Source organism: Schistocerca americana, chromosome 1, assembly GCF_021461395.2.
Source record: "Schistocerca americana isolate TAMUIC-IGC-003095 chromosome 1, iqSchAmer2.1, whole genome shotgun sequence".
Taxonomy (NCBI): Eukaryota; Metazoa; Arthropoda; class Insecta; order Orthoptera; family Acrididae; genus Schistocerca; species Schistocerca americana.
Window position 1 is genome coordinate 1,175,018,736 of NC_060119.1, and position 27,082 is coordinate 1,175,045,817.

At 43.1% G+C, this 27,082-nt stretch overlaps 1 protein-coding gene and 1 pseudogene across 1 annotated transcript in view; one reads left to right on the forward strand and one right to left on the reverse strand.

Annotated features, from left to right (window-relative positions):
- The window catches only part of LOC124597840 (glutamate receptor ionotropic, kainate 2), a 1,390,744-nt gene that overhangs the window by 732,172 nt on the left and 631,490 nt on the right, over positions 1-27,082 (forward strand). The gene's annotated exons all lie outside the window — the stretch shown is intronic.
- On the reverse strand, positions 22,234-22,351 carry LOC124557072 (annotated as a pseudogene).

A 27,082-nucleotide genomic window follows, 5' to 3' on the forward strand; every position in this document is an offset into this window, starting at 1 on the left:
GTGTGTGATGTCCTTAGGTTGTTTAGGTTTAAGTAGTTCTAAGTCTAGGGGACTGATGACCTTAGATGTTAAGTCCCATAGTTCTTAGAGCCATTTTAACCATTTGAATCTTCGCTATTGTGGCTATTACAGAGTGCAAGATGCTCAAGGGTCTGTGACTGTCACGGCAAACAAATGCAAGACAGTTGGTTAGATGTGGTAAAAGAGAGCTAGAGGACATGATAGACGCAAAATAACATAGATTATGTGCGACAGGCAGTGTTAAGTCGCCTATAAGCTTCAAGATGCATATTATTTACTTTAATATGACTTCCTGTAAACAACTTTTCTACTACAAATACCCGTTTTTGTGCAGAATTATTAAAGATAATACAGTGATATCTTGTACACGTCAATTCGTAAATAACAAACACGTTCAGCGATGTAAACTCAAAGAATATAGAATTTTTTATCATTTTCTGCTGTATTAACTCATAATTGAACAATGAAATGCTCATATTCGTTCCTTAAGTGTCCTACATATTAATTATCTAAGTGGAACAATATCTTTCAGGTTCGTTGTAATCCATAACAGATTTTTGATGGCTGATGGAATTTTATTTGCTGTACAATTAACACATTCACTAATGGGTAAAAGTTAAATGTACGGGTTGGACAATATGAAAATGATCCACAAAATGTTTCACGCACCTTACAGTTAGGCAACCCACCTTACGATATCCGCCCCAGGATGTTGTAGCTTTGGTTACCTATCTGAAGGTGCGTCAAATATTTTCTGGGACAATTTAATTTTGCCCACCCCATAAAATCAACATAGGCTGCAAACGGAAATACATATCACGTATTGGACCCCACCAGTACATTTTACGTAAACCATCAAGATTGCAGCTGGTCCCGGCGGAGGTTCGAGTCCTCCCTAGGGCGTGTATGTGTGTGTTTGTCCTTACGATAATTTAGGTTAAGTAGTGTGTAAGCTTAGGGACTGATGACCTTAGCAGTTAAGTCCCATAAGATTTCACACACATTTGAACCATTTTTTTTTGAACATTAAGATTGCGGACTTCAACACAACTAGCCAGTAAGTGCCACTTCTGCCTTCCACGTGTCTATCTTCACGCTGCCGTGGCTGTCTTTGCTTACAATAATCTGTATACATTTTTCTGTCAGACACCCTACTGAACGTTGCTGCGGACACTGCTGTCGGACATCCACAATGGACAATAGCTCCCCATCACCAATTACTCTGGCTTTGACACTGTGCCGCAAGCACACTGTTCCGCAAGGACAGTCTCCTATGTGTTTGGCTATTGTGCTACCGCTTGTGACGCGTCGATAAATAACGCTACTCTGTCATTCGGTGGCTCTGGCAGTTGTTTTTATGTCGCGAGCATATTGCAGTTGCTGGACGGCTTGCAGCACACTGAATGGACCCAGAATCGTGCGGTAGGCGGCTGACAATTACGATCGCTGCCAGAGGTCACCATATTGTTCGTACGGCTGTGTTATTGGGACGAGCGCGGAACTTAATGCCAAACTTTGTATGCCACTAAGAGCGTTGATCGTAATGCCAGAAAAGCGTACTTAAGAGAATTATTTCGCTAAAATCCTTAAAAAATATTTAAAAAAAAAAAATTCTCCTACTGCCGCGAATCTGAAGGAAATTTCTGCTGAGTTTCGGTAACATTTTGATCGACTAGCATATATGCTTCAGTAACACTCACAGTAACAGTGTTGTTCTCCGTACAGCTATTTTATCGAACTAAGGGGTCATAACATTTAACACGTTTCACTACAATAAGACTCCATCTTCCACTATCCTGCAAGTGGTTACTACCCACCATAGCACATATTTGTTCCCTGCTCTACATTGTTCACAATGATGGCTTTACCGTCTGCGATCCGAGTCAAGCAACAATTGCAGTCGTTTAGAATAAGTTTCGAGGTTCCTCTCTCCACTACCTTTGTGCTTTCTGCTCCTGAATTATGTGTGTATTTAACTTGAAATACTGACCGGAGAGCTAAGACGTTCACAGGAACATCAAGAAGGGGCAACACCTAAAGTAGTTCACCCCTCCATTGTTAGACGACTGGAGGCAGTTTCGAATGTGATCGGGGTCTCACCTCCGTATTAGCCATGGTAATATTTTTAATTTTTTGTGTTTCCATATTTGTGTACAGCCCCTATATATCAACAGGACCAAATCATACGTGCGTTCGTGGAACCAACAAATAATATATCCATTCATCCATCGGAAAATAATCATCCTACACCACTCACTCAAATCTAACTAACTATCTCAAGCCATATAACGCACTTGCAAACAAGTATTGCGTTAATCCTGGGTGCCCACGGCCACATAAAACTATTATTACCATTATTTTTACTTTGAGTCATCGCTATTCTAACAGGTCTGATGCGTCTAGGAAACAAATATTTGGAAAATATTGACAAGAAGAAGGGACAGCTCGGCTGAACGTTATTAAGACATCAGATGTAATTCCAAAGCACTAGAGCGACCCGTACAGGGTAAAAATTGTAGGGAAAATACAGACTGGAATTCATCCAAAAAATAATCATAGACGTAGGATGCACCTACTACTCCGAGAGTAACTCATGGCGAACCACATAACACCAGTAAGGCTGATGACCTGAAAGAATCCAGTCTCCGTCTTTCCCTACGCATTTTACTCTCTGCAGTACCCGGAAGTACCATTCAATTTATCCGCTCATTGCATAACACGTGTGCTATCATCCAGCCCTCCTCTCCTTCTTGTCAGTGATTTCCTCATATTCTTCTCCTATGTGTGTGTGTGTGTGTGTGTGTGTGTGTGTGTGTGTGTGTTGTTTTTTTTTTTTGGAGCTGACGACCACTCAACGGCGAGGCGCTTATCAACACCCTTACACATGTTAAAGGAAAGCAATGTGGACAAAATTACTCACATTGTTGTCACACAACTAGGACGAAACCTACAAAATGATACTCATTCACACACTCCCACCATACTCACATTTGACCCACACAATCACACTACCTCGCACGCCTTACGACAAACGAGAAAGGGTGAAATGTGCTATGCTCCTGATTGAAACATATGTAAAACGACAGCGGAGCTAAAAGAAACGCAGAGGGAAAGGTGACTGGCTGACCACTTATAATAAAAACAAAATAAAAAAAATAAAAAAAGACGCGGGCGAGCCAGTCATCCTGCTAAACATTAGGTACATCTCTCAAAAATCCGAGGAAACATGCTTGACAAATCACAAAAAGCTTTAAACTATAACCACATTCGTTTGAAAATCACTTAAAACTGTAGATATGCTGGCAAATCTGCCGCTGCCCTCTTGTCCGAAATTAAAACACAGTCTAATAAAATGTGGCACACACTGATCTGTACGCCACGAGAACCAAACATTGGAGGGTCCTCTCGCCTGCGCAAGAATACAAGCATCACAGGGCTGTGGCCTATGCGAAGACGAGTAAGGAGGACCCCGTTCCGTTTGCGTGATTGGAAGGAGGTGCGAAGTAACAACGGCAGTCTACGTCCTCGATTATTTGCTGAATGTATTCCAATCTGTTTTCATTACAGTTTTTACCCTCTACAGCTCCCTCTAGTACCATGTGAGTTATTCACCTTCTTAGAGACTGGGATCTCCAAAAGTTTAGCAACCACGGCCTTTTGTGATGGGGCAGACATCGGCTTCGAAATCACTGCAGCAGCAAAAGTGGATTGACGAACACAAGTGCTAGTGCTGACACTAGCAACCTCCGTTTGTGTGGCAGCGTCGGCTTTCTGAACTGGCTGCTAAAGAACTGAAGCGAATGACGTAGCGAACATGGGAGCTACTTCGCCCTACGCATCCCTTTGGCCTTACCATGCAGGATGCGCTTTGTTGATTTTAATCTCTCGTATCTTCCTTTCTTCATGGAAGATACTGCAGTCCGTATTCCAGACAGAGGGATCCCAAAGATAATTACACACTTCGGAGGAAATGGACAACTGAATCCTTCATGTGCGGCCTTACCATATTCGCAAGTGCTACATCCCTGACATCCTAGAATAGTGTGCAGAAAGCGCGGGCATTTAAAACAACACGCTGCGTTTGGGACATGTGACCACACGTTTACGCCGAGAAAATTTGCCTTTACATGCTTCGGGACTTTCATACTATTAAAAGTCAGGATTAACGATTGGGATTTGGCCATATCGCTTTGCACCCTTTTCATAATATTGTGCGTCTCACCATTGCCTTCTTGGGTCACCCTAACCTTCAGTTATTGTTTAGACCCAAAATGTTGAATTAGACTGCCTTACCAAAACAAGTGCATAACGCAGAATTAAATGAAAGTCCAAAGTCTGGAATGGTTTGCTATGTTATTTCAATTACAAATTCGAATGGGATTTATGACGTATGAGCCCCCCCCCCCCCCCCCCGGCCTGGATGCATGCACTAATTCGGTGCCATAAAGCCGTTGTGTCCCCTCCTGAGGCAAGTAGGCCCACAATCGTTGTAAATGATCATTGTTATCTTGGACACTTTCATTGGGACGGAGTTGACGTGGGGACCGGCCCCACGAATCTTCTATTGGGGTCGTATTGGTCACGGAAGTCACACAGACAGTTGGTAGAGACAAGCTCCTTTTGTGGCCGAGCATTGTCCTGCTGAAAACTGAAGCCACGATAGTGTCGTGTGAGAGGAAAAACATGTGAACTCAGGCTGTCCGTGATGGACCGTTGTGCCATCAGAGCTACCTCAGTCACCACCAGCTGTGATCTGAAGCCATACTCGATGGCTCCCGCAGTATGTCACCAGGAGTAGTATACACACTTCAAAAAAAGTTTTGCACGTCCCCGGATCCCAGAACTCCTGAAAATAGACGTCGACTATGGATATTGTATCACTGACACAGTCCCTTTGAAGGTTCAGAAATGTCACTAAATCCGCCCAAAGCTGTAAACAACCATCCATGAGCAGCGCCAATTAGACGGAGGGAGTCCGACAGCCGAACAGGTCCAGTCATTCCACCAGGAAGGACGTACAGGGCTCGTGTTGTCTGTAGTGCAACCATGTGCCTAGATGATGTAACATACGAGGTCTGTTCAGAAAGTAAGCTCCGATTGATTGCCAAATTGAAACCACAGTGAACATCAGAAATGTTTTACTTGTAACAATTAGCTACACCTTTCAGCTACTTCTCTACGTAGTCGCCGTTCTGACTTAGACTTTTGTCATAGCGTTGTACCAACTTTTCAATAGCCTCATCATAGAAGGCAGCCGCCAGTGCTTTCCGCCAATTCTCCACGCTGGCCTACACCTCGTTGTCTGTGTCAAAATGTTGTCTTCAAAGACAGCGGTTCATGTGACCAGAGATGAAACTCAGGGGGAGACAATTGCGGACTGTATTGTGGGTAATCTAACATTTCCATTTGAAAACGATGCAGGAGCATCTTCATTGCCCCTGCAGAATGCGGCTGAGAATTGTCGTGAAGACGAAACAGCACGACAGTTATGTAATGTTAGCTGCATAGCTTCAGGCGAAATTTCTCACCAGGCCCTCGTACTTGGCGGCAGACACTATTTTCTAGACATCTTTACGCACTCACTGCGAACTCAGAAATGAGAAGAGCAACGTGATGCTTACTGGGGTTATACTAGAGACACTACCCAACACATCTGTGCAAAGCTTTATCGGATTTTCGTAGTCGTTTCCATTTCGCGACCGATCGGAGCTTACTTTCTGAACGCCCCTCGTATATGCAACAAATATGTAACATATATGCAACTAATATCTCTATGTTCGTCTGTGAAAGTGGACTCGATAAGCAACCTGAGATATCGGTAAACAGAATCTAGCCTGCATAACACGGTGTGCGTGTTGTCTGAGTGTCAGTTTCACTGTCATTTAAGCCCTCAACAGATCGTTACATGAAAAATTTAAAACTAACATTTGGATAAGCTATCCGACTGCTTATTTGAATATGAATTTTCACGTGATACAGAATCTGATTTATGCAGCGGGATCTAATGGACTAGAGTACATGACATGTTGTGGTCTGTCAGTGTCTCTGTTTTGCACTCACTGCCTTTTTCCAAGTGGTTTACAGCAATGCGCTGCAGCATGCAGCAGCAGCGGCTAAAGCTTATTTTTACTAAGAATGAATTTAATAAAAAGGAGATTGCTTGGGTCCTGTTAACTACTAAATATATTTTGAGAAGGGATTACGGTAATTAAGTCTATTTAAAACTTCAGATTCATCATGAACAAATATTAAAAATGACATTACAAATGACATGTGTGCCAGATTACAAATTATTTCAACTTCAAAATTGCATTATCACTTAGTAACCACAGCATATTATTTAGATATGTACAATCATTATCATTATTTGGAGGATAAGGAGGCTTCTTTCACTGACAAGCAAAACATGGGATTATTGCAAACTCAGACTAACAATCACGATCCTGACCAATTTCTTTTGCGCTATGCTTACGAATTTTGCCTTGAATTCCATCTTCAAGTGTAGTTAAGCCTTCTAAATCTCTTCTAGCTATGTAAATGAAATCAGGACTTGAGTGTGGTAGGATCTGCCATCACTGACGTGAGGGCAGCGTGACGCGTCTTCTGTCTCCGAGCTCTTGGTCGACACTACTACTTCCATTCTCGCAGACAGATCTCGTCTCACAACAATGCTTAGAATCCGACCTTATGTTTCGCCCTCAGATTGTTAGTATCAATATCTGAGTGCTTACACAATGCAAAGTATAGAGTTAAATTGGACGTATTGTTTTATGTAATGAAGAGTTCTGACACGCCGGCCAGAGTGGCTGAACGGTTCTAGGCGCTACAGTCACGAACCGCCTGCCTCAGGCATGGATGTGTGTGATGTCCTTAGGCTAGTTAGGTTTACGTAGTTCTAAGTTCTACGGGACTGATGACCTCATAAGTTAAGTCCCATATTGCTCAGAGCCATTTGAACCATTTTTAGTTCTGACACACTCTTTACAACGGTCAATACCACGTTTCCGTCGCGACCGCATTGTTACTGTGCCAGAAAGGGCTCTCAACAAGGGAAGTGTTGAGGAGTCTGGCAGTGAACCAAAGCGATGTTGTTCGGACATGGAGGAGATACAGAGTGACAGGAACTGTCGATGACACGCCTCGCTCAGGCCGCCAAAGGGCTACTACTGCAGTGAATGACCGCTACCTACGGATTATAGCTCGGACGAACCCTGACAACAGCACCACCATGTTGAATAATGCTTCTCGTGCAGCCACAGGACGTCGTGTTACGACTGCATGATGTGCAGTTTCACTCCCGACGGCCATGGCGAGGTCCATCTTTGCAACCAAGACACCATGCAGCGTGGTACAGATGGGCATAACGACAAATGCCGAATGGACCGCTCAGGGCTGGCATCACGTTCTCTTCACCGATGAGTGTCGCATATGCTTTCAACCAGACAATCGTCGGAGACATGTTTGGAGGCAACCTGGTCAGGCTGAACGCCTTAGACACACTGTCCAGCGAGTGCAGCAAGATGGAGATTCCCTGCTGTTTTGGTGTGGCATTATGTTGGGCCGACGTATGCCGCTGGTGGTCATGGAAGGCACCGTAATGGCTGTACGATACGTGAATGCCATCCTCCGGCCGATAGTGCAACCATATCGGCAGCATATTGGCGAGGCATTCGTCTTCATGGACGACAATTCGCGGCTCCATTGTGCACATCTTGTGAAGACTTCCTTCAGGATAACGACATCGCTGAACTAGAGTGGGCAGCATGTTCTCCGGACACCAACCCTATCTTAAGTGCCTGGGATTGATTGAAAAGGACTGTTTATGGACGACATGACCCACCAACCACTCTGAGGAATCTGCGCCGAATCGCCGTTGAGGAGTGGGACAGTCTGGACCAACAGTGCCTTGATGAACTTGTGGATGGTATGCCACGATGAATTCAGGCACGCATCAATGCAAGAGAACGTGCTACTAGGTATTAGAGGTACCGGTGCGTATAGTAATCTTGACCACCACCTCTGAAGATCTCGCTGTATGGTGGTACAACATGCAGTTTATGATTTTCAAAGCAATAAAAAGGGCGGAAATGATGTCACTGATTTTGCTATCGTCAGTGAAAGTCAAGAATGATTACAGGATCTGTTATATGGAATGAACAGTGTAATGAATACAGAATATGAATTAAAAATAAATTGTAAAAAGCCAAAAGCAAAGAGAAGCAGCACAAATCAGAATTTCTTTTTAAATGCGAATATTTTAGGCTACTGTTTACCGTGGCTGTTATTGATATCGAATGAAAGAACCGGTTTGCTGTTACCAGTCACTGTATGTTTGTATCCACAACGCGTTTCGGAAGTTTAAACTTCCATCTTCTGGTGGATTTACATGTGTTGGTGTGACGTATGTATGTACTGCGTTACGATTTTTCGGTAACTTGTGGCACTGTCTCCAATGATTACTGGCTCCTTTCCCTTTCGTAACACATCACATGTAAACTGTTATGACAAAATGTGTATTACTAACACAAATAAATCCACCTGATGATGAAGGTTTAAACCTTCGAAACCCGTTATGGATATAAATAAAGAGTGATTGCTGACAGTAAATTTATTGTTTCATTCGAGAAATGCGAATAGTGAGAACCTTAACATCAGAATTGGTGGTCATGAAGTAGACCAAGTTAAGAAATTCGGCTATCTTCGGAGCAAAATAATCCATGATGGACGAAGCAAGGAGGAGATAAGGACCAGACTAGCACAGGCCAGGAGGGTATTCCTCGCCAAGACAAGTCTACTGGTATGAGGAAGAAATTTCTGAGGGTGTACCCTTGGAGCACAGCAATATATTGTAGTGAAACATTAACAGTCGTAAAACCGGAACAGATTCGAAGCGTCTGAAATGCGGTGCTACAGAAAAATGTTGAAAATCACGTAGACTGATAAGATGAAGAATGACAAGGGTTTCCACAGAAGTGACAAGGAGAACATCTGGAAAACACTACGAAGAAGAAGGACAGGATAGATCTTGTGTTAAAGTATCAGACAATAACCTCCTCGGTACCAGAAAAAGAAAAAAAGCTGTAGGGAAAGATAGACACTGGAATAAATCCAACCAATAACTGGACGTGTAGAGTGCAAGTACTTCTCTGGAATTAAGGAGTTGGCACAGGATAGGGGTGATTGGCGGGCCGCATCAAACGAGTCACAAGATTGTTGACTCAAAAAAAAGTATTTTCTGTTTGTTTCAAATTGGAAAGAATCTTGTCTGTATGTTATAGTGTCTTTGGTGCGTAATTCCATTGATCATCATCAAAATAACAATAATTATCATCGATAGCAGCAACCATTCGACGTTAACTTTTAACACGCATCCAATGTCAGACTGTTCTCTTGCCTTACAGAGTTCACTAAAGAACTACCAGGACCACTTATAATGTATTCCTCCGGTAGCATGTCCCGTCAACCTCCATTTTAATTTCAGTACAGCACTGAAAATGCCTTTCACTCCAGCCTGTTACACGGTATTTTTTTCCATGACTCTCCTACACATTCTCAACACTCACTGCAATCTTTCTCATCAAAACAGTCTCCTTTGGATAAATTCTGACAGTCTGAAGTGGATTGTCTTACTTTGTCGTTATAGTGTGTAAAATAAGCCACAGCTGCTATATGTTATTTGCCTAATTAGGCAGGCGACCATCTTATTTCTAAATTCTTCCTTACCACGCTGAACTCTTCCATATAACTGAACATCAGTTTCAAAACTTAAAGATGACAAACGTGTGCCGTCTTCTGATTGGTACAAAACAATGTAGCATGTATAATTCGAATGAAGCTTTCATTCGGTGATCCGCAGCCTTACATAAAATTTCTGGCGTGTCACGGAACTGTTTGTATAGTCCGTTCCAGCTGTCGCATCTAAATCGGGGATCGAGGTATAGTAATCAACTTGATAGTTACCGAAAACATAGCACTTGCAGAAGATACAATGCGTCCATTCTTTTATTGCCTGCGTTTCAGCTATTTGCAACATGGTCTTCGGAATAACATAATGAAATGTAAAGCAACACAACATCGGCATTACCATCTTAAATGCTCCAATCAACATAGTTGTCATAGTCTCTCTCAGGTACACAACAATGTAACGCTAAGAAATGTTTTACAATTGTCTCAGCAAAACTGGATACATTCTCAAAAGCATCATTTAACGTCGCAACCACTTTGCTGTTCGATCATTCTGTTTCACTCGAAGGCAGAAAACTGTTCTCACTCCAAGTTGAAAACTTGAGAACTTGACCAGTTTTATACTTCGGAACAAATATAATGATCGAAAGTCCTCTAAACGAGTAACAGAGAACTGTTAGTGAGTTGCGCAAAAGAAACCAATACCTCGAAACGGATATGCAGCAGTGCACTCAATCAGATAGCCGTTCATTGCAGTTCGTGAACTGTAAACCCTTCTCTGTAGAACGCTAGGCAAAGAAACTCCACATGAACAGAGAGACTGTTAAATTTAGGACATTGAATTCACTCGGATAGGTAGCTTCACAAAGACGCAGACTTTGGAAACGTTCATCTTTTATCGTACGTACTATAACTATAGGAATCCAATTTTCGGTGTTAACAATATTCCACACCCACAGAATACATATCCCTTTTTTTATCCGAAGTATAATACTGCTGTTGTTTGAATTATTACTGGTAGTTTACTAATGAGTAACACAATATTATCTAGATAATTCTTATATCAGCTCAGTATACTGCAGCGACTCTGCACGACACAATTAAATGATCACTTTTTCGAAACCACGTAATTTTGTCCAGTTGCCACCCATAATTGTGAAATTGGGCTCCAAGGTACCTAGAACCTTCCTCGGAAATGGTGTAAAAGCGTGGCGCACTGGTACATCACTCTCAGGCCCGGTGACACTTCAGAGAGAAAAGTGTCTACACATAGAAAAAAAAGGTCACATTTCAGAAGCTCATGTGAGGTGCGCGGTGGGGTAATGGTGTCACATTGGAACTTAATTTGGCTACAATTCTGCCCAGTTGCACCATGGACGTGTCACAAGGTGGGTAGGTCGTCACACCCTCTCTTACCCACATTTCACCTCGCCTTTCGACATGTCTGCGCTGGAGGTCAGAACTTCGACGCCTCAGGAAAGAAGGATGTCATCGTCTCGTGAGGTGTTCATTCAAATACATTTGGCGAGCGAAAACGACCGTCTACAGTGCGATGTGCAAAATAATGATGTTCTTAAAAGTTTTTGACACTGCTGACACCCTCACGCGGTTCAACCCTTCTCTAAGGCTGCAACTCAGTTAAATTTTTGACCCCTTTGGAGTGGAGCGCGTTGGCAGTTTTTGCTCTGTGACACTGGATGAAACCACTAATGACTGTTCGGAACCATTCAACGAAGTTTGGAAGAGATACGAAGCGTCAAGGTGTGTTTACAATTTTTGAGCCCTCCTGTTTCATACTCCCCTGAGGCGTATCACGCACTGGGGGGAGGGGGGCAAAGGGTGCCTCTAACTCTCGGCCCCCACCCCATTTCGACTACACTTTCAGTGTCGCTCGTGCACCTTTGCTGAACAAGTTACAAATATACCTGTGTAGAGACTACTGTCTCTTCAACTTCCATGCGCCTTCAGGTATGCAGCCCTTTCGACACCCCTCCTACACGGCACACCGGCAAGCAGGAAGAACATGAGCGGAGCCAGGGGTTTCCTGCCCAAAGAGATTTAAGAGACAGTAGTCTCCAGATAGCGCACATTTTTAAATTTCTACTGTGGGTCTTAGAGGCAGCATTTGCCGTTTTATTCAGCATGTGTTAATGTCAACTCTCCCTTGACACGCCACAAATGAATAGGAAACAGTGTTACAGAGCATTAAGTGTAAGGGCTGTGGGTGAGGAGGTAGCCGCAATACAACACTTCTAAGCATAATTTTACTGTAATAACCATATACACTTTTAAAAACACGAAATAATTGATTTAAAAAAATGACAAAAAACTTTACAATGAAACTTTAATTTAGTTTAATGTGCTGTCTTGGCCAGGAAAAACTTTACAACTAGAAGTGAATATAACACATGGACCTATCCTATCAAAATTACTGCAGTTTCTCATTCGTCTATCTTTGCTCAATGCAAACTGTTACCAAAGAGAACACAACTATCGGTATTTGAGTCTAGACGGGACACGAAAATAACCATCTGAATACAGTACATATGAATAGCAAGACAAGTTTTCGAACTCCCCCTCCCGCAGAGTATTAGTTAAATATACGCCACGGCTGAGCCACATAGAACACCCCCGGTATTAAGACGCCTGGGCGACGACCGTCCCAATCACCATAGCTCACTGTAACTCAAAAATGTTAATGATCGGAACTATCCACGGTATCACCGATACCGGCCAAATGTATCTTCTATCTGGAACACGTCGTGTAGTAGGTTGACGCAGTCCGGGGCTCCACTCTTCCATCTCGTTCCCTGATTGCAACCGTTCTCTCCGTTGCTGGCTCCGGCCACCTTTTGTGGCAGTCGGCACAGGGTGACAACTGAATGGCGCTGGTTGCACCACACTGTAGTGCCCGGGGCGGAAAGATTGCGCGCGGCATTCAAAGGCGCCGGACATGTGGCGGTGATACCATCGGCACAACAGGAAGCGTAAACACCCTTTGATGGTTCGTATCACGTTCAAATTTTGTCGGAGGTTTTCAACTATCACTAGTGGTTCCACCAAGTGTAACTGAACAAAGGTTGAGGTCGCACTACACTCCAAAGGCGTCAGATAACGTTTAATAGAGTTGCGACTGCACGGTATCCTTAGAAAGGCCTGAATCGTGCAGTGGTGTCAACAGTCAAATATTGTTATGAGAGTCATTATGTTGCACAATGCGCTACAAACTATCGTTTTCGACCGCGAAATGTGTGTAAATGAACACCCCAAGAGAAGAGGTGATTTCGTTGACGCACTTCATGGAAACCCTTGAGGCCATTTTGTGTCAGTTCTGAGCGCCAGTGTGTCTGAAATGTTACCCTCGGCCATCCATAAGAAAAGTGCGTAATTTCAACCCTGGGCGGCGCGGTTCTGGCTTCTATCATAGACGCGCCAAAATAAATAGCGACATGTGGGTAAGCGCGGGTGGGACAACCTTTCCATGGTGTGACATATCCGCGGTGGCATTGGGAAAACCTGTGATGCAGTTTCGTGCCAATGGACTTCATTAACCCACCTTATACGTCACATGAACTTCTGAGCTGTGACCTTTTTGTTTGTATATGTCGACAGCTTTCCGTTTGAAGCATCGCTCAGCACAAGTGTGACGTCGTAATGCGCCACGCTTTTGCACCATTGCAGAGGAAGGAATTCCAAACTTCTACGTCACAGACGAAGACAATTACAGGGTTTCAATTAAGTGACACCTTAATCGCGTGGTGCAGCGTATATTTCACAAGCTACGCACCAGGGCCGGCCGCGGTAGCCGAGTGGTTCTAGGTGCTTCAGTCCGGAACCACGCGGCTGCTACGGTCGCAGGTTCGAATCCTGTCTCGGGCATGGACGTGTGTGATGTCCTTAGGTTAGTTAGGTTTAAGTAGTCCTATGTCTAGGGGACTAATGACCTCAGATGTTAAGTCCCATACTGCATAGAGCCATTTGATTTTACGCACCAGGATGTATCGAACCGTGTTTCAAGTTTAGGAACTGCGGTAACCATAAGCCATTCGCTGAAAACAGATATCTATGATCACATTTCCATAAAGATACGTTCCTTGATATGTTTGTGTTCTCCCAACAAATTCATGACTGTTTATTTTCTAGCACGCTTTGCACTAATTATCTGTAATATGGCTGTTAGTCGCAAATTTATGGTGCACTATATTTGCCTCTGAGGTACATCTGAACTTATGCTGTTTCCAGCCGGCTGTCACTTGCTTTTCCATCAGTAGAACATTGAGAACATTGCGACCATAAACTGCATGTGTTTTGACAGCCATGTGAACATTTTCATGGCTGTCACTACAAACGTTACAAATTACATGATAGATAAGATGCAGTAGCTTAATTTTTTACCTGATACACGGAGGTAGTAGCCATCAATCAAGGGAAAAAGTCCAATAAACATAGGCTCTAAATGCATATCTTAAGAACTATGACCAGTTGTTCATCTTCGATAATGTCAAACACAACTCTTCTACTGCATGCTCTCTGTTTTCCATATTTTGGGAGGGAATAGTGTGGATCAAAACAAGACAAAAAAATGCAGTTAACATGGACTCTACAATACACACCTTAGAACCTACGAGCACTTATTCATCTCAGATACTGTGAAACACGTCTCGTTTATTGAACAGGTGCTCATAGCTCTTAAGATATGCCGTTTGGCGCCCATGTTTACTGGATTTTGTTTTTCCTTATTTTGATGGTTACCACCACCTCTCAATATATTCGGCAACTTTTTTAACGCCCTGCATAACACGACACACCTTGTTTTTCTGTCGGCAGGCGAATGCTCACCTCAGAAACTTAGGTACGGAATTTGTTACAGTTGTATGTATAATTTACAAATATTTCGTGTAAATTGTCTGTCGCTACGGTCGCAGGTTCGAGTCCTGCCTCGGGCATGGATATGTGTGATGTCCTTAGGTTAGTTAGGCTTAAGTAGTTCTAAGTTCTAGGGGACTGATGACCTCAGATGTTAAATCCCACAGTGCTCAGAGCCATTTGAACCATTTTTTGTCTGAACTGTTATGAATTAAAAGCCCCTGCCACGTTTTTCCATCGGTATGTGAAGGCTCGTCTCAGGAAATGTTTTTCACTAATAGATTTGTGTATTTAATTTATTACAGCTACATCAGACGATTGTCCGGCCCTAGATACTTCTTTTCACCCATGTGAAGCCAGGGCTGATAGACAGTGCCTTATAAAATTGAATGTACAGTCTTATAAATATTAATAGGTTGAAACATTGTGCACTCATGACTTGATGTATGCATTGTTTTCCTTCCGTTCTAAGGAAATTATAGTGGCAAGAATAATGATTCTAGTTGAGAGACTGTATAAACGTAAACTTTCATGGTCGGAAAGGTCATACTTCGTAAAAATTAAAACGTTCCGGGAAATTATACTGTGGTCGGGTGAATTTTTTGCTAAAACGATAGATTCATCCGACCTCGACATAACAGCCCGAAATATTTTAATACGTGCAGTATGGGAAAGATGTGTATGTGGAAAAGAGTTAATGGATGAGACGCAGATGTTAGGCGAGCTGGTCGCCAGCAGATAACTTCGGTTGAAGCGGAAGGGGCAGGGTGGGTATGGCTGATGCGGAAGGTAGACTTTGGCCATGTCTTCGTGGTATCGGAGGGAAGAGCGATTGAACCTGCACTGGGAAAGAACGTGGATAAATTCGAGGAAATGGCGCCTTGGTGGTACGTGATGATAGTTGTGCGGCAGTAAGTCAGGGTTCTCAAGGATGGGACGTACAATAGGGTGCTGGAACCCAGAGGTTACAGGAAATGTTGGATAGGAAAAGGAGTAACTTTTGGTGACGTGTGCGAGCTTTATGAGTCTGTACAGAATGCGTGAAGGAGTAGGTATTCGGATACGTTCTTTTCAGGATTTTTATGAGCGGTAAAACTTGGGATGAGCGAACGTTCGTAAAGAATTTACATAGGTTAGCATGGGTTGCACGGAGATCTTATTTGTATGAATGATGCTCATAGAATTCAGTGTGTAAGTTTGGTAGATTTATAGTTTTAGCCTCTCCTGAGTGTTACTTTTGTTACTTTATAGGTGGTGATAGTAGTCCAGTCTCTACCGATTGTTAATTGTAAGTAGTTTAATGTTTTAGTTAGATCGAGTGGACCGTTGTGATAACTGTGAAGTATAAGATTCGGGGACATAATGCTTGAGGAAATTCTTTAATTGTCTCCTTGTTACTAATTTTTGTACACCTGATATCAGTAATAACTTCGTGTGGTTCTGTAGCCTGACGCAAGTCTTTCAACTGGACGCTCCCTCGACGACTTTCACATCCTTAACCTACCCCAGCAGTCGTACCGGAGAATGGGGACCTACAGTTTAACAAAGCTTTGCATCTGCCTGGCGAATCCACGTGATCGCATTTCGTTCCCCGTCACTCGCTTTGCACGTGGTGTGGAAGCACGTGACCAAAGTTTCCTCAGCTGCCATCACGTTGGCCGGCACTCCCTGGGTGCGGGACAACAGGTGAGTGACCCTTGGAGGCGGTTGAGGAAACATAATAAGCCCAACAAACGTTGGAAAGCATTTAGGATAAGAATTCCTTTTTAACTGTCGATTTGCCACGTTTTTCAAGGAGAACTTTTTGGTGCATATCTGGCATTCACTTAGTATTGATATTGTGACTAAATATGATAATATACATAGCGATAATTAAAGCGCTAATCGATTATTTAATATTATTGACGGTCATTGATCTAGCTGTGAAACTGAAAATTTTCGTGACAGAATAACAGAAATGATCCTCGCATCCACTTTGTGCTAAAGTCGTACTAACAGTAAGATATATTTGACAAAATGAATTTTAAAAAAATATGTTGAGGGATGTGACAACTGATTATAACTGTCAACTTTGACTATGATTGACAAACGTTTCAGTCTCGCTACACTGTAGGATCTCGTGAGTAAATCGAGCAAATGTTCGATGAGGATGCTATCCTCGATTTCTAGGCAAGAGCTTTACCACTAGATCACCAGGCTGGACTTTTACTGCACTGAACGAAAACCGTGGTATGCTATGACTATAATATCATGGAGACAGATTTGGAATCGATAAGTCATACAAACACCTTAGTGTAACAGATTCCATGTGTATGAAATGGAATGATCACACAGGCTCGTTAGTTAGTACATCAAAGGCCACACTTCGATTGATTGGTAGAGGGAGATGACATTAGCCTACAAAAGAGACTGGCTACAATACACTAATACGACCCGTCCTAGAATACTGCCTAAGTGTGGGGCCCATACCAAATAAGACTAACAGGAGATATTGAACGGACGCAGAGTGGGTAGATGAAAGGTCACAGGTTTCTTTGATCAATGGGAGACTGTCACAAAAAAAAGTCAACCGGCTGATGCTTCAAGACAGACTTAAACTATCCTGAGAAGGCTTCCTTAGATAGTTTGAACGCACAGTTTTGAGTGGTGGGTCTGGGAATATATTGCAACCACCTACACATCTCTCCGTAGGGATGTTGAGAACTAGATTAATTAAAAATGAATTAAAATAACCAGTCTTCAAGCGCTCCGTACGTGAGTTGAACGGGAATAAGCTCTAATAACGGGCAGGTCAGGAAATACCTTCTGCCGTGTATTTAATGATGGTTTGCAGAGTATGGCTGTAAATGTAGAAATATTCAGGCGGCGGAGGCCCCAAAATGACGATAAGGGGAGACGAGGTACTTCATTCTAGTGACTGATTTTAGAATCACATAAAGAAATGCGAACTGTACAGCGCCATAAGCAGTTCCTGACAATTTTTAAAGTTTTCCTTGTTCTCAGGCAGAAGGCCCCGTTTATCGCGGTATCTGTCAATATTTCGTTTTCTACAAATTGAAAAGCTGTATAATATACGAACGAACTTGGCAATGTTTCTCAATTGCCAAATATGTATAGACGTACTAGTCTCCATCCGCCCCTCACCCTGTCCATTTGTTCCTCCCCCCTCTCTTTGCTATCTCGTCCTCCTCCTCCCCCCCCCCCCCCACCCCTCCTGTCTGTGTGCGTTACCTCCTCTCTCTGGCCATCTACTCATTCCCCTTTACTCCACTCATCTTCTCCTCATCCTTCTCTGTTTCAATTTCCTTCGCCTCCACCCCCCCCCCCCCCCCATCCCACCCCCACCAGAGCTGATTGTGAATAGAAGTCGATTAAAATGAATTGGTTAATCGGTAGGAATTATTTGTATACGGGTAATGAGAGAGACATCTCCAGCCGCTGGGTCTATATGCTTAGCAGCTTCAATGACAGTATTTTGCACAGTTTTAATCTGCGAATTGGTATGATTACAAAGTTTCGGACGATTCAGACGTTGAAGTCAATCGATCAAAAACTTTTCGAGATTTATGGTAATTATCTTAACCTACGTTTCTAACATTTGTAGACTTAGAGAAGACTTTTTACAATGTTGATTGGAGTACTCTCTTTCAAATTCTGAACGTGGCAGGAATCAAACACAGGTAGCGAAAGGCTTTTTATAATTTGTACAAAAGCCAGTTTGCAGTTGTATGAGTCGAGGGGCATGAAAGGGAAGCAGTGGTTGGGAAGGGAGTGAGACAGGGTCGTAGCCTATCCCCGATGTTATTCAATCTGTATATTTAGAAAGGAGTAAAGGAAACAAACGAGAAATTTGGAGTAGGAATTAAAATCCATGGAGAAGAAATAAAAACTTTGGGGTTGGTCGATAACACTGTAATTCTGTCAGAGGCAGCAGTAGACCTCGAAGAGCAGTTGAACGGAATAGACAGTGTCTTGAAAGGAGGATATAAGATGAACATCAACAAAAGCAAAACTAGGATAATGGATGTAGTCTAATTAAATAAGGTGGTGCTGAGGGAACTAGATTAGGAAATGAGACACTTAGATGAGTCTGTCTATTTGTGGAGCAAAATAACTGATGTTGGTCGAAGTAGACAAGATATAAAGTATAGACTAGCAATGGCAAGGAAAGCGTTTTTTAAGAAGAGAAATTGGTTGACCTCGAGTATAGATTTAAGTGTCAAGAAGATTTTTCTGAAAGTATTTGTACGGAGTGTAGCCACGTATGGCAGTGAAACATGGACGATAACTAGTTTAGACAAGAAGAGAATAGAAGCTTTCGAAGTGTGGTGCTACAGAAGAATGCTGAAGATTAGATGGGTAGATCACGTAACTAACGAGAAGGTACTGAATAGAATTGTGGACAAGAGGGAATTTGCGGAAGAACTTGACTAGAAGAAGGTATCGACTTGTAGGACATGTTCTGAGGCATCAAGCGATCACCAATTTAGTATTGGTGGGCAACGTGGAGGTAAAAATCGTAGAAGGAAACCAAGAGATGAATACATTAAGCAGATTCAGAAGGATGTAGGTTGCAATAGTTACTTGGAGATGAAGCAGCTATGGCAGCATAGGGTAACATGGACGGCTGCATCAAACCAGTCTCTGGACTGAAGATCACAACATGAACACCTTAAACAAGGACTTGTTTTTATATACTAGCATAGTTTAAAGCTATTTGAACTATATTGTTAATTGGTTCGAATGGCTCTGAGCACTATGGGACTTAACATCTGAGGTCATCAGTCCCCTAGAACTTAGAACTACTTACACCTAACTAAACTAAGGACATCACACACATCCATGCCCGAGGTAGGATTCGAACCTGCGACCGTAGCGGTCGCGCGGTTCCAGACTGAAGCGCCTAGAACCGCTTGGCCACTCCGGCCGGCTATTGTTAATTATTGAGGTACAGAATGTTGTGGTGAGAAAACTACTATTTATATAACATGTGTACAGTTACGCCATACTTAGCTGGTCATGCATCATCTTCTACCCCATTACCAGGGAAGATACGATAGCTGTAAATAAACTGAGCTTTAATTTCGTAACAATTGTACCTGCCTTGGAAATGTAAGTATGTGTAAGTTTCCAACAGCTTTTATTTCAATATGTATTTAACTCTTCACTGGCTTTTGATAACACTTCTGTTAATTTGATTTCACCTACTGATTACTGGCGAATTGTAACAGAGGGACTAATAAATACAGTATTGGTAAGATTTACTCGATTGCAACGCTTTTAAATTTCAACAGAATATTTGTTCTTAGGTACATGGCCATGTTGTACCTTGGAATATGTTCTCAAATTTGGAAAAAAAACTTTAATTTTACGGAGTAAGTTTTGTAATTTCACAAAAAGTTAATACTATCGATTAAAAATGGAATAGGCAAATACGTTAACCTTCTATTACAGAGCTGACTAGAAGCAGAAGTATGAAAAGTGAACCAGTGTACAATACTCTGCGTTGTAATAAGTCCCAGACAAAAGCTCGAAACCGTAGTGCATACGAAGTAGTATTTATCTAGAACACAGAGTACACTAGATGATGTGCTCGTAACTACTGTACGTCGCTGGTGATAACGGGAGATGTGACCGACAGCGATTATTTTTGTTACTACAACTTTTACAAGTTTTTAACTAATTCGCAAGAGTCTACAGAAAATGGGATGCTTGCTCTAAGTCTGATACAATACAATCTGGCGGTTCCTTTTTTGGTTAGAACGTAAACTCCAATTAGCATAATATGTTTTTGTATCTGCATCTGTACGTATAATACAACCCTCGTGTCTGTTTAGTTGACTGTTTGTACAAGCAAATTTCCAAAACTACTACACGATTTTTATGATGTTTTCACTGGTAAACTAAGCGAGGCTTGGACAAACAAATGGTTCAAATGGCTCTGAGCACTATGGGACTCAACTGCTGTGGTCATAAGTCCCCTAGAACTTAGAACTACTTAAACCTAACTAACCTAAGGACAGCACACAACACCCAGCCATCACGAGGCAGAGAAAATCTCTGACCCCGCCGGGAATCGAACCCGGGAATCCGGGCGTGGGAAGCGAGAACGCTACCGCACGACCACGAGATGCGGGCTTTGGACAAACATACCGGCTTTATTTCATCAAAGTCAGAATGCAGAAAAGAGTTATCGTAACCTAGATCCTTGGGTTAATCAAGAGTAAATCGAGCAAACGTATAGTTGTGACGACCACGGCGGACAGAGCCATCACACCGACGTCATCTCAATCTGTTCCACCGGGCGACCGTGGCGCGGGGCACGGACAGCGGAGGGAGTGCGCCGCGGGCGGAGGGTATTTAAATCGGCCGCCGCTCCGACCGAACCCAGTTCCCTCTGAGCAGCCATAGTGTACGGATCTCCGTGCCGGCAAGTTCACAGGAGATGAGTCCATCAGTTTACCTGATGATGGCGACATGTATGATCGCCGAAATATTGTGCCCGGTGGACACTGTAGACAGCAGTACACCCGTGGATATTTTGATAATAGATGGTATTGCTAGTTTCGCAGTACACCAAAGAACCTGTAGGTGATACTGTTAGCCTTTATTTTCTTTTTTTTTTTTTAAGTTAGTGACAGATGGATTTTCTGTCACAATGGCATCATTCACGTTTCAGAGTGACCGTATTTTGACTGTAATATAAAATCGTCAAACGAGTTTTAAAAACCATCAGTATTTTTATCTACATGTATTTACAAATCCTCATTTATTGTCACTTGTTTTATGTAAAAATCGTCATTACCGTTCTCCTATATATTTTGTACAAAATTATCTTCTATTGTCACCATTCAAAGTCCTTCATCCGCCCCATCCTTTGTTATGCCCACCCCGCGTTCATATCCGCCCCTCCCACCTAATATAAGTCCTTTTAAATCCTTGAACACCATGCGCTCCACCTCGCCTACCACATCCGTCTTCCCGCCCCCATGTGGATCCTTCACGACTTGATCCCTTTCCTGTACCTCCTCCTTTTCCTTGAATGGATACAGATCCTCTACACCTCCCGCATGCTCGATCCTCCCCACCCAATTCTCTCTCCCGTCCTCTCCCACCCCATCCGGCTGCCGCACCTATACTCTTGCCTCCCAACTGCCGAAGCGCATCAGTGTTCTTCTTCAGTGTGCTCCTTCGTTCGCGTGTGAAACTGTTTGTCTACGTTTGTATGCACTGCTGACCTTACTTGTTAACCAGTGCCTTCCGCGACTGCCTTCATGTCATTTCTTATGTATGTCTCCTCTTTTTACCATTCATGTATGTTTGTTTTTCTGTCTCCATGTTTAATGTCTGTTTTTCTGTGGCATAGATAGGCCAACGCCAGCCTACCTTTTGTAAGGTATTAAAATAGCAATACAGAAAAAATCACCATTCATACGTTAAAAAAAAAAACTAAACTTCTCCCGAACAGGTCATGAAGGCCCAACGGTACCGACCGGTTGCCGTGTCATCCTCAGCCCATAGGCGTCACTGGATGCGGATGTGGAGGGGCATGTGGTCAGCACACCGCTCTCCCGGGCATACGTCAGTTTCCGAGACCGGAGCCGCTACTACTCAATCAAATAGCTCCTCAGTTTGTCTCACAAAGGCTGAGTGCACCCCTCTTACCAACAGCACTCGGGATACCGAATGGTCACCCATCCAAGTGCTAGCCCAGCCCGACAGCGCTTAGCTTCGGTGATCTGACGGGAATCGGTGTTACCACTGCGGCAAGGCCGTTGGCATTCATATGTTTTAACCGTATTTAAATACAGATTCTGTAATTTTTGGCTGAAGAGCGGTTTTGGTCCACTGGCAGCCCCTCGCTGTTGAGCGCAATTGAAATAACAATAAAGAAAAGAAAGGAATTTATTGAGTTTGTGTTGTGATTTGGGCGCCTAAACATTACATTTTAATTTAGCTTCGTTCGCGAATAAAATGGCTAGAATACATTCTATCCTTTCAGGCTGAAGACTAGGCTTCTTGAAAACATGAGGTCGTAACAGACTCTTTGAAAACTGCTACCGAAAGCAAGACAAACCGTAACTCTGATCAGGAGCATCATTCATTATCTCGCTCCTCCCTACATATTACAAACAAGTAGTCCGGTCACAGGCATTTAGTGCTACACCTATGAATCTGGGGTGGGTAGCTAGTACCAAATAAAATCCTATAATGCCAGATTAAGCCCACCAGTCGACAGGAAACTCAAATTTTCGCACCGGAAGAAGCGGGAGTGTTGGTTGCTTTATCGTGCACGCACCGGCAGCGGGGGAGGCAGCCACATCCCCGAAATGCGTGCTGAATACTTAAAGAGGCGTGAGCAACAGTGCCCGGGGGAACGGCGCCGCGCGCTCAGCCGCGATAATGTGAGAGAGATACGCAGAAAGTTGCTGGGCGGGCTAACGGCGCAACTTCGATGGCAACTCAACCTGGCCAGTGTACACTTTATGATCTCCGGGCTTAAACAATCACTACGACGCGCTATCGCGAGACCGGCTCGCAAATACTAGGTGTCCAACTTACGAGGTAATAATTTTCACCGCGCTGGCTGTTTATGGCACAGATGCTCTTGTCGGCGAACTCGGAGCTGCCGGCAACCTGGCCACTAGCTTGTTAGGGGCACATTTAGTTAACACAGGTATAGTCGCAGGTCAGGGGTTATTAGCACTTTATCTTATTAGACACAGCAGAATCACGAACGCAATACTGCAGTGTCTATGTTGTTCAGAAGGACGATGTAAAGTTCCTTTGGACATGCATGCATAGACAACGAAAATTTCTGCCGTATCGGGACTCGAACCCGGATTTCCCGCTTATCACGAGCGGCCGCCTTACCAGAAGGCTAACCGAGCACCCTTTGGCGCCAGACACAAAATTCCGCACTTCATCAGCCACAACTCTACAACCGACACGCATACATCCGTTATGTACGGGGTGGTCCATTGATAGTGACCGGGCTAAATATATAACGTAACAAGCATCAAACGTAAAAACTACAAAGAACGAAACTCGTCTAGCTTGAAAGGGGAAAATAAAAGGGCGAATGGTGAGCCGCTAGATGGCGCTGCCATAGGTCAAACTGATATCAACTCCGTTTCTTTTTTAAATAGGAACCCCCCACTTTTATTACATATTCGTGTAGTACGTAAAGAAATGGTAACGTTTTAGTTGGACCACTTTCTTCGTTTTGTGATAGATGGCGCTGTAACAGTCACAAACGTGTAAGTACGTGGTAACATTCCGCCAGTGCGGATGGTATTTACTTCGTGATACATCGCCCGTGTTAAAATGGACCGTATACCAATTGCGGAAAAGGTCAATAGCGTGTTGATGTATGGCTATTGTGATCAAGATGCCCAACGGGCGTGTGCTATGTATGCTGCTCGGTATCCTGGACGACATCATCCAAGCGTCCGCGCCGTTCGCTGAATATTTACGTTATTTAAAGAAACAGGAAGTGTTGAGCCACATGTGAAACGTCAACCACGACCTGCAACAAATGATGATGCCCAATTAGGTGTTTTAGCTGCTGTCCCGGCTAATCCGCAAATCAGTAGCAAATTGCGCAAGAATCGAGAATCTCAAAAACATCGGTGTTGAGAATGCTACATCAACATCGACTGCACAGGTACCATATTTCTATGCACCAGGAACTGCATGGCGACGACTTTGAACGTCGTGTACAGTTCGGCCTCTGGGCACAAGAGAAATTACGGGACGCGTTCTATTTAGCGACGAAGCGTCATTCACCAACAGCGGTAACGTAAACCAGCATAATATGTACTATTAGGCAACGGAAAATCCTCGATGGCTGCGACAAGTGGAACATCAGCAACCTTGGCGGGCTAATGTATGGTGCGGCGTTATGGGAGGAAGGATAATTGGCCCCCGCCGGCCGGAATGGTCGAGCGGTTCTAGGCGCTACAGTCTGGAACCACGCGACCGCTACAGTTGCAGGTTCGAATCCTGCCTCGGGCAAGGATGTGTGTGATATCCTTAGGTTAGTTAGGTTCAGGTAGTTCTAAGTTCTAGGGGACTGATGACACCAGATGTTAAGTCCCATAGTGCTCAGAGCCATCTGAACCATAATTGGCCCCCATTTTATCCATGGCAATCTAAATGGTGCAACGTATGCTGATTTCCTACCTAATGTTTTACCGACGTTACTACAAGATGTTTCACTGCACGACGGAATGGCGATGTACTTCCAACATGATGGATGTCCGGCAAATAGCTCGCGTGCGGTTGAAGCGGTATTGAATAGCTAATTTCATGACAGGTGGATTGGTCGTCGAAACACCAATCTGTGGCCCGCACGTTCACCGGATCTGACGCCCCCGGATTTCTTTCTGTGGGGAAAGTTGAAGGATATTTGCCATCGTGATCCACCGACAACGCATGACAACATGCGTCAGCGCATTGTCAATTCATGTGTGAACATTACGGAAGGCGAACTACTCGCTGTTGAGAGGAACGTCGTTACACGTATTGGCAAATGCATTGAGGTTGACGGACGTCGTTTTGAGTATTTATTGCATTAATGTGGTATTTACAGGTAATCATGCTGTAACAGCATGCGTTCCCAAAGGTACATGTATCACATTGGAACAATCGAAATAAAATGTACAAACGTACCTACGTTATGTATTTCAATTTAAAAAACCTACCTGTTACCAACTGTTCGTCTAAAATTGTGAACCATATGTTTGTCATTATCAGAGCGCCATCTATCACAAAGCGAAAAAAGTAGTCCAACTAAAACATTCATATTTCTTTACGTACCACACGAATATGTAATAAAAATGGGGGTTCCTATTTAAAAAAACACAGTTGCAATCCGTTTGACCTATGGCAGCGCCATCTAGCGGGCCAACCATAGCGCCATGTGGTTTTCCCCTTCAAGCTAGACAAGTTTCGTTCTTTGCAGTTTTTTCGTTTGACGCTTATTTCGTGAGATATTTGGCCCGGTCACGATCAATGGACCACCCTGTTTATTCCCGTACAGGGGAGACGTTTCACAGAAAGTCGATTGCCCAGCGTTGCATTTATATCCGAAGGATTTTTGCGTTCTACTTCTGAGCAATGTAGGCACTGCAGTACCGTATTTATTCGCCGACACCGGCAAGCGACTTCCAATTAAAATGTCTCCTTTGTACGGGAATATACGTAATGAATGTGCGAGTGAAGGTTGTAGACACACGCTTGACAGAAAATGTGGTTCTGGCCGTGGATCGTGCTCTGATAACTTAATGGTAAGACGACCACTCGCCATAAGCGGGATGTCCGGATTCGAGAACCGATCCTCCATAAAATTTCATTGACATCATCCTATTATACAGGAGATGGTTATCCATACTCGCAAATGCGAATACATTTCATGAATTATGAATATACTGTGACAAGTGAAATTTTGTGCTGATCCAGAAATTTTTGCATTTACCATACTTTGTCTTAACCATAAGGCTATTCACAGGGGTAGCTTCATCAGGCCACTCTTGAAAACAGAAGAATATTAGAGACGGAGCAAACTGAGTTTGAGAAGGAGTATGTTAGGAAATCCGTCATACTATTTAGAAAGAACCATCACGCAATTCTACCCAAAATATTTGAGGAAAATAATCATCATCGTCACTTCCATGGATTAGGCTAACTGTTCCGTCTTCAAAGATTAATGTTGAGCCCATCTCATTATTGACCTACCATGATATTTTCGTCGTCTCGTTTGTTCCTCGTGAGTCTCTCGTCTGGTAATCTGCTCACATGCTCTTTTCACCTCTTTAAATATTTCTCTGCTGCGTGCTTTATCTCTTGTACATGCAGTTCTTCTCTAATTTGTTTATTCTAAATCCGGTCTTGGGGTGTGCAACTTTGACTGTTCCTAGAAATCTCATTTCAGCTTCCCGTATTTCGCTCTTATCCCTCTCTGTGAGAACCCACGTTCCATTCACGTACTTCCTTTTTGTTTCCTTTCCAAATCCGTTTTTTAAGGTTCTATAAATAGTGCCACACATATACTGAAACTGATTCATGTTGTCTTCGTCTTTATTATGCTAATTAAATATATGGTTTCCTAAATAATTAAGACTGTTAACATTTCTAATTATGTTGGTATTGATAATAATTTCTTTTCTAACTGGCCCAACTCCTTTAAACGCCGTATCTATGTTCCGTTAATTGAGATTTCCATATTGTATTCTTTGCCTCTCAGAATTACTTATATATGGCACGTTGTAATTTCTTTTCATTGTCATGGTTCCATACTATATCTGTAATCAGGTATGTGCCCTTTGTTTCAATCATTTTTAGATATCGTAAATGTATATATTAAACAACGTCGTTGATAAACTACACCCTTGTGTGACGCCGTGACTCACAGGTAATATATCTGAAATTTTTATATCTGTTTTAAACATTATTTTAATGTCTGTGTACATAACGTTCAGCACCATTGCAATATGCTTAGAATAACGTT